Source organism: Hemiscyllium ocellatum, chromosome 19, assembly GCF_020745735.1.
Source record: "Hemiscyllium ocellatum isolate sHemOce1 chromosome 19, sHemOce1.pat.X.cur, whole genome shotgun sequence".
NCBI lineage: Eukaryota > Metazoa > Chordata > Chondrichthyes > Orectolobiformes > Hemiscylliidae > Hemiscyllium > Hemiscyllium ocellatum.
The window spans coordinates 7464225-7478859 of NC_083419.1; positions in this window are offsets into that span (position 1 = coordinate 7464225).

Consider the following 14635-nt stretch of genomic DNA (forward strand, 5'->3'; position numbering starts at 1 on the left):
ATAACACCGACAAAGAAATATGTCTGCTGTGAAGGAGATCCAGGAGATAAAAGATCCTTCAGCAGAGATCAGAACCAGGGCCAACACTCCTCAGGCAAGAAACTACAATTCTCCAAAGTCGAAATCAAATGTGTTTTAAGAAATGTGTGAAGCATCCAGATGATCTATATTTGTGAAGTTCGAGGTTTGAAGGGAGCTGGGATATTGGCAAAGGTAAAATTGCTTTATACATGTTGGTACAATGAGCTCACAATGGGGGAGATGTTGTACAAAGCAATGACCCTAAAGATTTTGATTTCAAGTTAATTAGCTGTGTTCATTCTTGGATGGGACAAGTACCTGTATTAACTCCCTGAAGTCCTAATCAATAATAGTACTTACTATCCCAGAACAGTGCCTCTTGTTATCGCTACTTAGGGGGATACTCAACGTAGTAGTATAGATGGATACCACTACTGTATTCTCTAATACTACTCATTTAGTTAGTGGAAGATAAAGCAGACACAAAGGAGATTTGGTGCCAGTTGACTAGCTCAAATAAACCTTACCCAGTACCACCCACTGAAAGGATCAGCAGCGGTCATCTGGAAAAAAGCTACAATTACAAATAATATTAAAGACTAATTTCCCAATGTTTCTGTGAAGTGCACACAATGCATTTCATGACAGAACATTATCAATACCCTCACAGTCACAGTATAAAACTGAACAGCCTTGGCTTCCAGCTATTTCTGGCTTTAAACACATGCAATTTATTTCACAGAATGAGACTTATACTCACAACAGGGGAGGCGATGGCCTATAAATCAGATCTGAGGGCCTGGGCTCAAATTCCGCTGTGGTCAGCTCTTAACTGCTATTAGGGACGGGCAGTAAATGCTGGCCTACCCAGCAATGCTTATATCCTGTAGATGATGTTTTTGTTTTAAAAAAATCTGAATTCTGTTTAAAGTTAGATGTCTGTAACTTGACCTGAAGGACTCAACTTCTGAAAGTGTACTGCTGATTCGATTGTGAGTGTCAGAGGAAGTGCTTTATTGTTTTTTGTTTGCTGACTCGATACAGGTATCAATGGCAAGGACAATACTTATTGACCATCCTTATTTGCCAATCAGACCATGTCAATGAGCTTCCCTCTTGAACCACTGCAGCCCAAAGGAAATAGTTTGACCTACAGTGTTGTAGAGTCCCTCCTCTTTTAAGTCACTGGAAGGTATTTGATCACACTCCTGACTGGTGCCTTGCTGATGGTGGTGGTTCATTGCAAGGGTTGGTTAGCTCAGTTGGCTAGACAGCTGCTTGGTGATGCCAACAATGCAGTGACCATGCAGATCACTAATTCTCAACCTAATCCCTCAACAGTGTGCTGATCCCCAAGTTAAACTGCCAATAGAAGGCAGCCCCTGGCTCTCTATAGTGATGGTGATTTTACTGACTGCAGAAATCCTAGCTTCTGATCTGCTCTTGTAGCTGTGATAATCATACAGCCAATCCAGTTCTGTTTCAGATTAGCAGAACAGTGGGAATGGAGGTTAGGGCAGCTGAATGTTCCTCCTGCAGTGTGTGGGATATAAGGGTCACTACTAGTGTCCCTGCTGACTGTGGGAAGTGCAGCCAACTTCAGCTCCTTGAAAACCGTGTTAGGGAACTGGAGCTGGAGCTGGAGCTGGATGAACTTTGGATCATTCGGGAGATGGAGGGGGTTACTGAGAGGAGTTACTGGTTGCTAGTCACACCTCAGGTACAAGAAGAAGGTAGATAGGTTACCATCAGGGAATGGAAGGGGAACAGGCAGTCAGTGCAGGGATCCCCTGTAGCTGTTCCCCTCAACAACAAGTATACCATTTTGGATACTGTTGGGGGGGGATGACTTACCAGGGATATACCATGGGTACAGGTCTCTGGCACAGAGTTTGTCCCTGTTGCCCGAAAGGGAAAGGGGAAGAGGAGCAGAGCATTAGTCATTGGGGACTTCATAGTTAGGGGGACAGTTAGGAGGCTCTGTGGGAAGAAGAGAGACTCACGGTTGGTGTGTTGCCTCCCAGGTGCCAGGGTTCGTGATGTCTCTGATCGTGTTTTTGGGATCCTTGAGTGGGAGCGGGAGCAGCCCCACATCGTGGTCCACATAGGAACCAACAACATGGGTAGGAAGAGAGATGGGGATTTAAGGCAGAAATTCAGGGAGCTAGGGTAGAAACTTAGAGCTAGAACAAGCAGAGTTGTCATCTCTGGTTTGTTGCTGGTGCCACGTGCTAGTGAGATAAGGAGTAGAGAGAGACAGAGAGGAGTTGAAACGTGGCCACAGGGATGGTGCAGGGAGGAAGGGTTTTGGATTCATGAATAATTGGGACTCTTTCTGGGGTAGGTGGGACCTCTCAAACAGGGTGGTCTTCACCTGAACCAGAGGGGTACCAATATTATGGGGGAAATTTGCTAATGCTCTTCAGGTGGGTTTAAACTAATTCAGCAGGGGGATGGGAACCTAAATTGTAGTTCGATTATACAGGAGGTTGAGTGTAATGAGGTCTGAAATAAGGTTTCAGGGTTGTGAGAAGGCACCAGCAAGCAAGAAATTGGTTTGAAGTGTGTCTACTTCAATGTCAGGATCATCTAGAATAAGGTGAGTAAACTAAAGGAGGGGAATAAGGGGGAGGGGGAGGGGGTGGCATGGTGGCTCAGTGGATAGCACTGCTGCCTCACAGCACCAGCAGCTACCCTGGTTCGATTCCCATCTTGGGCGACTGTCTGTGTGGAGTTTTCATATTCTTCCCATGTCTGCATGGGTTTCCTCCGGGTGCTCTGGTTTCCTCCCACAATCCCAAGATGTGTAGGTCAAGTGAATTGGCCATGCTAAATTGCCCATTGTATTAGGTGCGTTAGTCAGGGGTAATTATGGGGTATATGTCTGGGTGGAATACTCTTCAGAAGATCGGTGTGGACTTGTTGGGCTGAAGGGCCTGTTTCCTACTGTAGGTAATCTAATGTAAAAAAAACTCGCAGCATGGGTTGGTACCTGGGACTTTGATGTTGTGACCATTTCAGAGACATGGGTAGAACAGGGACAGGAATGGTTATTGCAAGTTCTGGGATTTAGATGTTTCAGTAAGAACAGAGAAGATGGTAAAAGAGGGGGTGGACGTGTGTGGCAATGTTAGTCAAGGACAGTATTATGGTGGCAGAAAGGACATTTGAGGACTCGTCTATGAGGTAGTATGGGCTGAGGTTAGAAACAGGAAAAGAGAGGTCACCTTGTTGGGAGTCTTCTCCCGGTTTCTGAATAGTTCCAGAGATTAGAGGAAAGGATAGCAAAGATGAACCTCCATAAGAGCGAGAGTGACAGGGTAGTTGTTAAGGGGGACTTAAACTTCCCAAATATTGACTGAGAATACTATAGTTCAAGTACTTTAGATGGGTCAGTTTTTGTCCAAAGTATGCAGGAGGGTTTTCTGACACAGTATGTAGATAGGCCAACAAGAGGCGAGGCCATATTGGATTTGGTACTGGGTAATGAATCCAGACAGGTGTTAGGTTTGGAGGTAGGTGAGCACTTTGGTGACAGCAACCATAATTCAGCTATGTTTACTTTAGCGATGGAAAGGGATAGGTATATACCGGAGGGCAAGGAATACAGCTGGGGGAAAGGCAATTGTGAAGTGATTAGACAAGATTTAGGATGCCTAGGATTGGAAAGGAAACTGCAGGAGATGGACACAATTGAAATGTGGAGCTTATTCAAGGACTAGCTACTGCAAGTCCTTGATAAGTATGTACCTGTCAGGCAGGGAGGAAGTCGAGCACAGGAGCTGTGGTTTACTAAGGAAGTTGAATCTATTATCAAAGGAAGAAGAAGGCTTATGTTAGGATGAGACATGAAGGCTCAGTTAGGGTGATTGAGAGTTACAAGGTAGCCAGGAAAGACCTAACGAGAGAGCTAAGAAGAGCCAGGAGGGGACATGAGAAGTCATTGGTGGATAGGATCAAGGAAAACCCTAAGGCTTTCTATCAGTATGTCAGGAGGAAAAGAATGACTAGAGTAAGATTAGGGCCAATCAATGATAGTAGTGGGAAGTTGTGCGTGGAGTCAGAGGATATAGGGGAAGCACTAAATGAATACTTTCCATCAGTGTTCATATTAGAAAAAGACAATGTTGTCGAGGAGAATACTGAGATACAGGCCACTAGACTAGATGGGATTGAGGTTCACAAGTAACAATTGTTAGCAATTCTGGAAAAGATAAATCCCCTAGGCGGAATGGGATTTATCCTAGGATTCTCTGGGCAGCCAGCACAGAGATGGCTGAGCCTTTGGCTTTGATCTTTATATCATCCTTGTCTACAGGAATAGTGCCAGAAGACTGGAGGATAGCAAATGTTGTTCCGTCATTCAAGAAGGGGAGTAGACACAGCCCTGGCAATTATAGACCAGTGAGCCTTACTTCGGTTGTGGGTAAAGTGTTGGAAAGGGTTATAAGAGATAGGATTTAATCATCTAGAAAGGATTAAGTTGATTAGGGATAGTCAACATGGTTTTGTGAAGGGTAGGTCATGCCTCATAAACCTTATTGAGTTCTTTGAAAAGGTGACCAAACAGATGGATGAGGGTAAAGCGGTTGATGTGGTTTATATGGATTTCGGTAAGGCGTTTTAAAGGGTTCCTCCCAGTGGGCTATTGCACAAAACACGGCATGGGATTGAGGGTGATTTAGCGGTTTGGATCAGAAGTTAGCGAGCTGAAATAAGACAGAGAGTGGTGGTTGATGGGAAATGTTCATCCTGGAGTTCAGTCACTGGTGGGGGTGTACCACAAGGATCTGTTTTAAGACCACTGCTGTTAGTCATTTTTATAAATGACCTAGATGAGGGTGTAGAAGGATGGGTTACTAAATTTGCGGGTGACACTAAGGTCAGTAGAGTTGTGGACAGTGCTGAAGGATGTTGCAGGTTATAGAAGGACATAGATAAGCTGAAGAGTTGGACCAAGAGATGGCAAATGGAGCTTATTGGAGAAACATGTGAGGTGATTCACTTTGGAAGGAGCAATAGGAATAAAGAGTACTGAGCTACTGGTAAGATTCTTGGTCATGTAGATCAGCAGAGAGATCTCAGTGTCCATGTACTTAGATTCCTCAAAGTTGCCACCCAGGTTGATAGGGCTGTTAAGAAGGCATACAGTGTGATAGCTTTTATTAGAAGAGGGATTCAGTTTCAGAACCATGAGGTCATGCTGCAGCTGTACAAAACTGTGGTGTGGCCGCACTCGGAGTATTGTGTACAGTTTTGGTCACAGCATTATAGGAAGGATGTGGAAGCTTTGGAAAGGGTTCAGAAGAGATTTACTAGGATGCTGCCTGGTATGGGGGCAAGGTCTTCTGAAGAAAGGCTGAGGGAGCTGAAGCAGTTTTCATTAAAGAGAAGAAGGTTAAGAGGTGACTTAATAGAGACATATAAGATAATCAGAGGGTTAGATAGGGTGGATGGTGATGGCTAGCACGAGGGGGCATAGCTTCAAATTGAGGGGTGACCAATATAGGACAGATGTCAGAGTTAGTTTCTGCAACATTTGTAGACTTGCTAACTTTACGGGCATTTATATGGTCACTGGATAGGCATATGGACAAGAATGGAATAGTGTAGGTTAGATGGGCTTCAGATTGGTTTCATCGAGGGCCGAAGGACCTGTATTGCGCTGTAATGTTCTATGTCTGTGTTGTATCTCTCCTGCAACAACATGGTGAAGGGTGAGGTTTGTTCTGGAGGCCAGATCTTCAGTGCTGAAGCTGGGAAGTTTCCCCAATCTTTGCTTTGTTGTGGTTAATGACAATAGAGGCAACATCTCATTGTTTCTCATCCAATGCTCCACAGGACAGGTCTAGTCAAGGAGGGAGAGCCATATTGATTCTCCCTTACCAAAGAGAATCAGGCAGGGTGATTCACTGAAGAGAAAAAGGTACCCCAGCAAGGCTGTGGTCGTAGCGCAGGAGAGGGTCATGTGGAAAAAAACAAGATGTTTGATCCACCTGCAGCTTTATGTTGGAAGTCAATGTGAGGTGAAGAGGAAAATGCAATGTACGGAGAAGGATTGGTCATGAACAAGGTCTTATCCTCAAGGGTTACAGCCACATCACTGCCACAGACTCCATCAAGGCTGTTTGAATCGTCGCAAGCACTGTTTCCTCACTGGGCGAAAGATATACAAGCAGACTCAACCCCCACCACTTAGCATCTATGGGGTCTCGTTGTCTGTCACGTTTAACTGCAAGTGAGAGGAGTTGTGTTAATGTGTTCATGTAATCTGTTTGGGTGATTGAACCAACACCAGTGTTTAAATGAGTGTGAGGCTTTTAGCAATGAATGTGTGAAGGTCATATGCAGCTATGAAAGCTATGTCTTTTAGTTTATTCATTCACAGGAGCATCACTTACCATTTATTGCCTACTCCTAATTACCCAGAGAACACTTAAAAGTCAGCCACATTACTGAGGGTCTGGAGTCACCTGTAGGCCAGAGCAGCTAAACAATTTCCTTCCTTAAAGGACCAGATGGGTTTTTCCTCAACCATTATCTCATGATGATCAATAGACTCTTAATTTTTATTGAATTCAAATTCCACCATCTGCCGTGGCAGATTTCGAACCCAGGTCCATGGAACATTTTTCTGGGTGTCTAGATGAAGTGTTTGTATTAACACTATAAGGCCATCACTTCCCTTGTCTGATTTCTGCCTGATTGTCACAGTTGGAACATGGTGGTCTGGTGAGTCAGGTATTGTCTAAAGTTAATAATACAGTGCTTGGAATAGTCAAAGATGCATTTACTAATTCCGAAAACCTGTGTGAATTTATTAGATACATCCAGGTTGACTCTGGCATTGATTTCTACGGGTTACAATCTTAATAGTAACTAGGCAGTGCAAAGATGGCATGTTCCCTGTGTCACACTGACTGGTGTAATTTGTGCGTCTCAAATGCCTTCCATGTTTTAGGGAGCTGTCCATTTAACCCCAATAAAGTCTATCACAAAGGCTATAAAAATGAGTATGGAAATCCCAAGCTCATGAGAACCAATTATGAATTCATCCTGCCAGCAGGGAATCTCACACATGGACGATGGGAGCCCAATGACATACGAGTGGGATCTCACCAGAGTACAGCTAGACAAGGTCAATACTTTACAAGCACATTCTCAAATGAAGTCAGAAGTCACACAGCACCAGTTCATAGTCCAACAGATTTATTTGAAACAACAAATCACTTAGCAAAGGGGCAGTGCTTTGAAAGTTTGTGATTTCAAGTAAACCTGTTGGATGACAAACTGGTGTTATGTGACTTCTGACTTTGTTCACCCCAGTCCAACACCAGCAACTCCAGGTCATTCTCAAATGAAGCAGAGTGGAGACAAAATGTGAAAAACATTGCAAGTGCAGAGAAAGTTGACTGTTGTAAAGAAAAAGCTTCCTGAAAGTACGTTCTCTCTTGTCAGCACCAAAACAGCAGAGAAAATGGAGACAGGGTTATAGATTTAAATGTGCTAATGCATTGAAGCCGATGAAACATCCATAATGCAGTAACATGATTAATTTGGGAAGGCTTCTCTGAGGCTAGGGAATTGAATAGGGTTTAAATAACTAAAGACGATGCATTATAGTGCACCCTTTGTTCACTTTAATATCCTTCTTCTGTGCTCCTACTGAACAAATTAAATTTAAATCAACCTCTGTCAGCAACTGAAGTTTGTCAAGGTACCCCAATTACTATTTGTTCCCTGCAGAAGCTAAGCTATACATCCTCATCAATCTAATCTGCTCTAATATAACATCTGACAGTTGTACCTATTCACCGTAATGAGAAGTGATTATGTGTGCTTCCATTTTATAAATCCTCAGCAGCTGGGTAATCTCATGTTAAGCAAGCTTCCTGATTGCTTGCTTCAACTAGTTGCTGATCACCCTCACCTTCAAAAAGGTCAGTTGTAATATGATGTGGTGTTGCTGGGTTGTGCATGATGGAAAAGATTATAAAGGGTTTATATACTTCATGCTATGTTGAAATCCAATGTGTTTGAGATTCAAGAAAGCAACTTTTAAACTTGCTTGGTGCATACTCTCTTGCCAGTCAGGAGTAGGTAATACCTTTGGAGGATTCTTGTCCTTCAGGATAGGGATTTATCACATTTTCTGCCATTTTCAGATCAAAACTTTAACTTCAGAACAAGTGCGATACGCCCCACTTACATTGTGATCTTAAATACGGTCATGACAGAAGTTAACCATTCTCTCGTTTAATTATCAACTTACAAGAAGTTATCAAATGAGGACTAAATAGTTATGGATATTGGCATGGAGATTTGCCAAAACATTGGCACATTATTTCACAAAAAAAACCCAAGCTTTTGTTGTGGTAGACCCATATGAACAGATCGATCTAAAGGACCCTGGCAGGTTCAGAAAAAGGCTTTTTATTTGTTTTTGCATCTATTGCATGCAGGCAGAGCATTATCTAGAAATTTGCATTTTTATCTGACTACTGCTCAAAGTCGATGGTTAATCGTGATAGGCATAGTTGGGATGATGCCAAGAGTATAGATGGATTGAGTCATACCTGGCACAAAGGAAGATGGTTGTGGGTGTTGGAGGTCAGTCATCTCAGTGACAGAACGTCTCGGCAGGAATTCCTCAGGATAAAGATACAATCCCAGACATTTCATTAATTGTCTCATCAGGCCAGATGTGAGGATGCTTCGTGATGTTTTAGACAATGCTCAACACTGTTTACCACCCCTCACATGCTGCAGTCTGTACTCAAATATGGCCAGATGCAGATAATATTCAGACTTGGGCAGATAAGTAGCAAGTAATGTTTGCGCCATGGAATTGCAACACAGTGATCAACTCCAAGAGAAAAGAATCTAAGTATCTCCTATGATATTTAATGGCACCACCATTGCTGACACACCCATTAGTGATTTCTTAGGGGGTTACTGCTAGAACATAGAAGATTACAACACAGTACAGGTCCTTCGGGCCTCGATATTGCATCGACCTGTGGAACCAATCTGAAGCCCATCTAACCTTCACAATTCCATTCTCGTCCCTATGCATATCCACCCTATCTAACCCTCTGAGTATCTTATATGTCTCAATTAAGTCATCTCTCAACCTTCTAATGAAAACAGCCTTAGGTACCTCAGTCTTTCCTCATAAGACCTTCCCTCCATACCAGGCAACATCCTAATATATCTCCTCTGAACCCTTTCCAAAGCTTCCATAACCTTCCTATAATGTAGTGACCAGAACTGTACACAATACTCCAAGTGCGGCCGCACCAGTTTTGTACAGCTGCAGCATGATCTCATGGCTCTGAAACTCAATCCCTCTACTAATAAAGGCTAACACACCGGATGCCTTTTTAACAACCCTAACAACCTGAATGGCATCTGTGTACATGGATCTCTCTGTTCATCCATACGACCAGTACTCTTTATTCCTGTTACTCCTTCCAAAGTGAATCACCTCACATGTTTCTCCAATAAACTCCATTTGCCATCGTCAGCCCAGCTCTGCAGCTTATCTATGTCCCTCTGTAACCTGCAACATCCTTCAGCACTGTCCACGACTCCACCGACCTTGGTGTCATCTACAAATTTACTAACCCATCCTTCTACGCCCTCATCCAGGTCATTTATAAAAATGACAAACAGCAGTGGACCCAAAACAGATCCTTGCCCGACACCAATAACAACTGAACTCTAGGACGAACATTTTCCATCAACTTATTCCTCTCCAGATGATTATTAGTCCTCTCTTTATCACCTTGTCCAACACTTTACCCACAACTGAATAGGGCTCACTGGTCTATAATTACCAGAGTTGTCTCTACTCCCCTTATTGAACAAGGGAACAACATTTGCTATCCTTCAGTCTTCTGGCACTATTCCTATAGACAATGACCCAACATAAAGCCAAAGCCTCGGCAATCTCCTCCGTGGCTTCCCAGAGAATCCTACGGTAAATCCCATACAGCGCTGGGGATTTATTTATTTTCACACTTTCCAGAATTGCTAACACCTCCTCCTTGTGAATCTCAATCCCATCTAGTCTAGTGATCTGTATCTCCGTATTCTCTTTGACAAGATAGTCTTTTTCCAGTGTGAATACTGATGAATTTTTCATTTAGCGCTTCCCCTAGCTCCTCAGACTCCATGCACAATGTCCTACTACTATCCTTGACTGTCCTTAATCTTTCTCTAGTCATTCTTTTATCCCTGATATACCTATAGAGAACCTGAACCCTTACCTATTTGCTGGTTGAAGTTCTACCTATCGCAAAGAATGTATTGTTGCTCTGGGGCAATCATTTGTGTTCCAGGGTATTTCTGCTGGAATTCCTCAGGACAGTGTCCTAAATCAAACCGCTTTCAACTGCTTCATCAATGCCCTTCCTCCAAAATAAAGTCAAAGCAGTGACATTCACTGACGATTGCACATTATGCCTGTAAATCCTTAGACACCGATGCAGTTGTACCCATAAGCAACATTCAGGCTTGAACTGATAACAGCATCTAACATTCTCCCAACTGCCTGAAAATGTGCTGGAGGCAAGTTCAATTCTTCTTTAGGAAGAATGTTGTTAAATGTGAGAGGATGCAGAAATAATTTACAAGATTTTGTTCGGGCTGGAGTATTTAAGGATTTAAGATTAAGAGGCTGAATAGGCTGGGAATTCTTTTCCCTGGAGACCTGGGGAGTGAGGGGTAACTTTATAAAATCATGAGGAGCACGGATAAATTCATAAGATGTGGGAGCAGCATTAGGCCATTCAGCCCATTGAGTCTACTTCGCTATTTGATCTTGGCTGATATGCTCCTCACCCTCATTTTCCTGCCTTCAAGATAGAGTGAATATCCAAGGTATTTTCTCCAGGGTAAGGGAGTCCAAAACTAGAGGGCATAGGTTTAAGGTGAGAGGGGAAAGAGTTAAAAAGAACCTGAGGTGTAACATTTTTATGCAGAGGGTGGTGCATGTATGGAATGAGCTGCCAGAGGAAGTGGTGGAGGTTGGTACAATTACATCATTTAAAAGGCATCTGGATGGGTATATGAACAGGAAGGGTTTGGAGGGATATGGGCCAAGTGCTGGCAGATGGGATTTGGTCAGACTGGGGTGTATGGTCATCGCAGATGAGTTGCACCGAAGCGTCTGTTTCCACGCTGTATGACTCTGATTCTATAATTGAGGCATTCAGGAGGGCACTGGATGGTTATTGGGGTAGAAGTAGTCCACAAGGGTATTGGCACAATTTTTAAAAAATGGCTCTACATGATGATGCTTGTTTGAGGAGCTGGTACAGGTGCAATAGGTTGAATGATCTCCTTTTGCATCACAACATTTCTGAGATTCGGTGATGTTTAATAACAGGACCATTGCTAACTCCTCAGTTGTCTTTTTTTTCCAAACTCACGACCATCTAGAGTGGCATGGGCCAGAGACACATGGGGACACTGCCACTTGCTCAGCTAGAGATACCAATGTCTCTGCCTTCTTTCGCCAGTGCCTTTTGGATTTCACTTTCTTTTCAAAGCTTTCCAAACGGGAGAACAGATTTTCTGCCGCTCTCAATGCAACAAAACCGTGAACCCATTGAGAGGGAAAGGCTTTCTAATCCACATAGTGGACAAATCATCTCTCCCTCCACCACTACACCCTGTTCATGGTTTCAGGGGCCTGGGATATGGTTCGAGGCTGTGCAGAGGCAGTGAGAACCAAATTATTCACAGATGGAAAAGGAATAAATTGGGAGTGCTGATGCAGAGCTGTTTTTTTTTCAGCTCGTGATATGTGGGCAGCACATCAGTGGATTTGTAATGGGGCCAGGTTTCTCTGGATGTTGGCATCTGGTAAGGTTTTTATCCTCCCAATTCAACTTGCAATTCTTCTGCAACCCCCCAAATTCATTGTTAATAGTGTGACTGGGACCAAGGGGGCACCTGATACCTTGGCAAATGATGGAACCAATGGTCTATTTATAACCAGTGAGGTTTAAAGATTGAGAATCAGAGGTAGATTGAAAAACAGTGGATTCAACTCAGGAATGCAGAAGGAGAAATAAATGGAAAGCAAGAAAATTTGGATCGAGAAACAGAAAATTGAAAGAAAAAAGTAGAGAACTTTAAACATTTCTAGCAACAAGTTACTACTATCTGTAAGAATGAAGCTTCATAGATTTCCCATTCTGACAATGTCAAACAGGAATTGCTTGATTAAAAAGGCAACAAACATAATCTTGTACAAGGTAAGAGATGCCTTTGGATTGTTTATTGGATAGAGTCAGAGTCAATCTCCAATGTTGGTCTAAAAACCAAAAAGAACTGTGGATGCTGTAAATGAGAAACAAAAACAGAAACTGCTGGAAAAGCTCAGCAGGTCTGGCAGCAGCTGTGGAGAGAAATCCGAGTTAACGTTTCGGGTCAACTGACCCTTCCTAAGAGAGGGAAAAATAGCACAAATGCATTTAATGGAAAATCTGAATAAGGGAGAAAACAATAAAATGATACATTTATAGGGTTAGGTGAAGAAGAATATAAGAGCCAGGAGTAGGAGTAGGCCGTCTGGCCCTTCGAGCCTGCTCTGCCATTCAATAAGATCATCGCTGATCTTTTCATGGACTCAGTTCCACTTACCCAACCTCTCACCATGACCCTTAATTCCTCTACTGTTCAAAAATCTACCTATCTTTGCCTTAAAATCATTCAATGAAGCAGCTTCAAAGGTTTCACTGGGCTTGGAATTCCACAGACTCACAATTCTTTGGGTGAAGAAGTTCCTCCTTAACTCAGTCCTAACATTCCTGATGAAGAGCTTATGTCCGAAACGTCGATTCTCCTGAAACTTGGATGCTGCCTGACCTGCTGTGCTTTTCTAGCTCTACTCTTGACTCCGATGTCCAGCAGTTGCAGTCCTCACTTTTTCCTAAATCTGCTCCCCCTTATTTTGCCCTTTACTTCTAGTTTCACCTGCTAGTGGAAACAACCTCCCTATCTTATTTATCCCCTTCATCGTTTCATATATTTCTCTCAGATCCTCCCTCTCATTCTACTAAATTCCAATGAGTATAGTCACAGTCTACTGAAGTTCTTCTCATAAGGCAAACCTCTCAACTGTGACCAACTTAGTGAACCTCCTTTGCAGATCATCCAGTGCCAGTACATCCTTTCTCAAGTAAGGAGACCAAAACTGCACACAGTACTCCAGGTGTGGCCTCCCCAGCACCTTACACAGCTGCAACGTAATCTCCCTGCTTTTAAACTCTGAAGAGGTAACAGTTTGTCATCAAACTTGAATGCATTTGCCAGATTATTGTGGGCGACACGATGGCACAGTGGTTAGCACTGCTGCCTCACAGTGCCAGGGAACTGGGTTCAATTCCTGCCTCAGGCGACTCTGTGTGGAGTTTGCACATTCTCCCCGTGTCTGCGTGGATTTCCTCCAAGTGCTCCAGTTTCTTCCCACAGTCCAAAGATGTGCAGGTTAGGTGAATTGGCCATGCAAAATTTCCCATAGTGTTAGGTGAAGGGGTAAATGTAGGGGAATGGGTCTGGGTGGGTACCGCTTCGGCAGGTCGGTGTGGACTTGTTGGGCCGAAGGGCCTGTTTCCACACTTGTAAGTAAACTCATTGTAACATTTATCGGTTGACAATAGAAATGAATTGACTTCAAAGACAGAGGTCAAAACTACACAAGAATCAAATTTGGAAAACACTAACAGTCATAAATTAGATGTTAAATATATCTCAAGTGAAGAATTAGCTACCATTTCTTTTGAAGCTAGTATGTGGCAGTAGTAGATTTGTTGGTAACCAGAAAATATTGCTTTAAAATAATTGACAAGAGAATCAAAAGGGAGATGAGAGGATTTTTAAAAATTCTGTAACAAATTATCATGGTTTGGAATGCTGCCTGAAACTGTGGTGATAACAGCTTCAAACTTGCAAAAGGTCATCAGATATGTACTTGATAAAGAATACTGGCAGGCTATAAAGATAAAGGAGTAGGACTATTTCAGCAACTCTTAAAATACAGCTGGCACAGCAGTGCTGATGAGAGGTGGATTGTTTTTAGGCAGTGTTACTCCATTAGTTGTATAACACAGAGATGAAAAACTGGACTCCGAGATGAAATTAATTGTTCCAATAAACAACCTCTGTCAATACACTGAGAATTGTTGAATGAGATCAGTTTAAGCAAATGAAGGGAAGCTATGCAAAAGAGGATAAATGTGAATCCTGGAAATTTGAAATTAAAAACAGAGAATGATGCTTGATCCAACATGTGGCAAAGTTGGATCAATATTTTAGATAGAAACTCACAATAAATCATTCTTTTATATTTACCTTTTGTTTTTCAGTTGCTTAGTGGAAACATTTATTATGTGTTTTTTTTTGTGTTCCAAATGAACGTAATTGTCAGCAGAAACAAATTGTTCTGCTTCCAATTTGATTTCCTTGTTTTGTGACATTTGTTGTTTCTGCTAAATTAACAATCTGCTTTCTCTGCCAGTCCCTGGAATGTTTTGATGGCTGTCGTGTAGGGACCAATAGCAATGCAATATATAAACACAACTATGGGAGCCAATCTGGGGCA